The following is a 3,509-nucleotide window of genomic DNA, read 5'->3' on the forward strand; positions in this document are numbered from 1 at the left end:
TGTTGACAGATGGTTGTGAGACAAGGTGAGCAACTATAGGCAATATCCTTTTACTAGCTTCCCTGTAGTTAGCCCTAGCACCCCATAAACAGATGACGACGACAACAACAACAACAACAACAACGATGATGACAGCAATGACGGCGACGATGATGATGTGCATTAAAGCACATCATTAAAAGCCCACCCCATTAAGTTTCTAAAAGTCTGATGGCACAAGTAGGTTTTAACTTGATGGCAGAAGGAAGGATGGAGCCATCCTTCCAAAGTTCCAAAGACTGGGAGCAATACTGAGAAGGTCGCTTCCCTCATTCCCACCAAACAAGCTTGAGAAGGTGGTGGGACCAAGATAATTTTCTCTCCTGAAGATCTCAGAGCTCTAATGGGCTCACAAAGGGAAATATGACCCATCAAACAACCTGGAATATAGGTTTTTGTAAGACGTGTTGACAGATGGTTGTGAGACAAGGTGAGCAACTATAGGCAATATCCTTTTACTAGCTTCCCTGTAGTTAGCCCTAGCACCCCATAAACAGATGACGACAACAACAACAACAACAACAACAACGATGACAGCAATGACGGCGACGATGATGATGTGCATTAAAGCACATCATTAAAAGCCCACCCCATTAAGTTTCTAAAAGTCTGATGGCACAAGAAGGTTTTAACTTGATGGCAGAAGGAAGGATGGAGCCATCCTTCCAAAGTTCCAAAGACTGGGAGCAATACTGAAAAGGTCGCTTCCCTCATTCCCACCAAACAAGCTTGAGAAGGTGGTGGGACCAAGATAATTTTCTCTCCTGAAGATCTCAGAGCTCTAATGGGCTCACAAAGGGAAATATGACCCATCAAACAACCTGGAATATAGGTTTTTGTAAGACGTCACCAGCACTTTGAACTGTGTCCTGAAATTGACCAGCATCCAACAGAGTTGTTGCAAGAAGGGAGATGTATGCTCCTTGAAGGTGATAGACAGTCAGATGTAACACATTAGGAACAGTTGGCTACCCACTGGGTCTGTACCTCAATTTTATTATGTTTCAGACCATCCCTGTTAAAAATAGGAAAATGTCTATGGAGAAAAACAATCAGTCATGGCAGCTGATGCTTTTGGAGCGTTGCCCTTGCCACTTATCGAAGAAGGCTGCAGACGGATTAACAATCCCTTTTGTCCCTGTCACTGTTTCCTAAACCCGACAAAGTCCATTATCTTTCTGATTTCTAACTTGCTCTTCCTACGACTGATAAGAGAACAAAGAGGGAGTCATGTTGAGGCTTGACAATCCTTTTCATTATTCAAGTTGTTGAGAAAAAAACCCGTCTGTGCTCTTTTAATAAAAAGAAAGGCTGTGCAGAGAGCTTCATTCTAAATATTGCCACGTACTTGAGACGCATGATCTCCCTTAATAAAGGATCCCTTCTGCCTGGGGAAACTGGGTTGACATCCTGCCATTTAAATAGATCAGAGTCTGTTGCTCAAGGTGCTGCCCCTCTGTGCGGGAGTTCCCAGGCCCACCCTTTTCTTTTGTCCTATTTTGGATTGTTAGCTCCCTTCTTTCTCGTTGGAATATGAACCTGTCATCACTGAATGCGCTTATCATGGCAACTAGTGTCCACTTGTGCTGGTTGAGGAGAAGTCACCAGTGGTAGAGCCCAGCTGCTTCTGTTTCACCAGCGAAGCCTAGGATGGTGTTATCATCCAGTCCAACTGTCTTGATTTGGCAGAGACAGTCCTGATTAATCCTTTGCTGACCCACTTTTCAGCTGCTTTGGAAATGTCTCATTCTTTCTACTTCTAGAACATGGACCAATGGATTTATGTCATACTGAAAATGGAGCAAGTGTCTTTCCTGCTGCTCCAGACTTGGAACAATGGATTTGTGTCATATTTAAGATGGAACAGGTATGTTTTCTGCTGCTCCAGAGTCTAGAAGATGGAGCAATGGATTCATGTTATATTGAAGATGGAGCAAGGCCTGATTCCCACTACCGTTTAAATTGGATTGCAAATTGGTTTGAACCAGTTCAAATGACCCTGGTTCCCACTTGAACTGAATCACTGAAGTGATTTGGAGAGGGGGCCCATGCTCTAGACCCATTTAACCCACGTCTTTTTGACACTGATTTTTTCCACATCTTTTTGGATAAATCAGTTCAGTGCAAGTGTGAACCAGATGCGGATCGGAATTGATTTAAATTTGCCCTTCGACCAGCCATTTTGAGTCGATTCATTCGTGAATGTGAACCACAAGTTATTTTACAGGGGAAAAATGTGATTGGAGCAAATATAGTGTGAACCACGCTCTGCTGTCAAATCGATTCGTCAATTCAGATCGCACACTGATTTATTTGTAAGTGGGAATGAGGCCTAAGTGTGTTTTTTTGCTGCTCCAGACACTAAGACTTGGAACAATAGATTTGGATCATATTGAAGATGAAGCAAGCATGTTTTTTGCTGCTCCAGAGCCTGGGATAGAGAGCAATGGATTAAAACTATAGGAAAAAAGATTCCTCCTAAACAGTAGGAAGAACTTCCTTAAGGTAATAGCTGATGGAAAGTAGAAGACACTATGGTTTTTTGTGGGGGTTTTTGGGCTATGTGGCCATGTTCTAGAAGAGCCACATAGCCTGAAAAACCCACAAAAAACTATGGATGCCGGTCATGAAAGCCTTCAACTTCACATTAGAAGACACTACGTTGGAGGGTGGTAGAGTCTCCTTCTCTGGAGATTTTTTAACAGAGACTGGATTACCTTCTCTCAGGAGTGCTTCCATTGTGTATTCCTGCATAGCAGAAGGTTAGAATGGATGGCCCTTGAGGTCCCTTCTAATGATTCTGTAACACTCTTTCTACTATGTTAAGGGGCTGTTTGTTGGAGAACAAGCACCGGTTGCCAGAGCCCAGGATGTCAATATCGCTCAGCCTGGAGCATTCAGTTTTCTGAATGGCACTGCAGTCACTAGAGAGAAGCAGAAGTGCTAATTCCATTCCCCTTTCCTCAGTACTCAAGAATGGACATGCCCTAATGGCAAAACTGGAATCCATCCAGGGAATCCTGCACAGCAAATTAAAAGGTAATTACGCAAAACGGTTTGCAAAGTCTGCATCATTCTCTTGCCAGCTTTAAAAGCCTGATGGGACAATGGGTTGTTTTAGCTGGCAATTTATTGTCTTCTTGGATAGTAAGAAATCCCTCGAGAATTGGTTGCAAAACATAGGTGCGGTTGGTCCCCTCAGCAGAGATCTTTCTCCTTGCCCAGACTGATTTCTCCTTACAAGTTGGTGGCCCCCAGTCGATAGAGTGGTGAATGTGCTCTGAATTTTAGTCCAAATATTAAAGGAGCTACCTAAGATTCAGAGAGCCAGTCTGGTATAGTGGTTTGAGTGTTGGACTATGACCCTGGAGTAGGGATGGAGATTCTCAAATTTCCCACTTCCCAAAATATGTTGAGGAAAAGGCATCAGTATTTCTTCCCTGACAGCCAGCATGGGAGAGCGATTTGTT

Source organism: Sceloporus undulatus, chromosome 6 (assembly GCF_019175285.1).
Source record: "Sceloporus undulatus isolate JIND9_A2432 ecotype Alabama chromosome 6, SceUnd_v1.1, whole genome shotgun sequence".
Lineage (NCBI taxonomy): Eukaryota > Metazoa > Chordata > Lepidosauria > Squamata > Phrynosomatidae > Sceloporus > Sceloporus undulatus.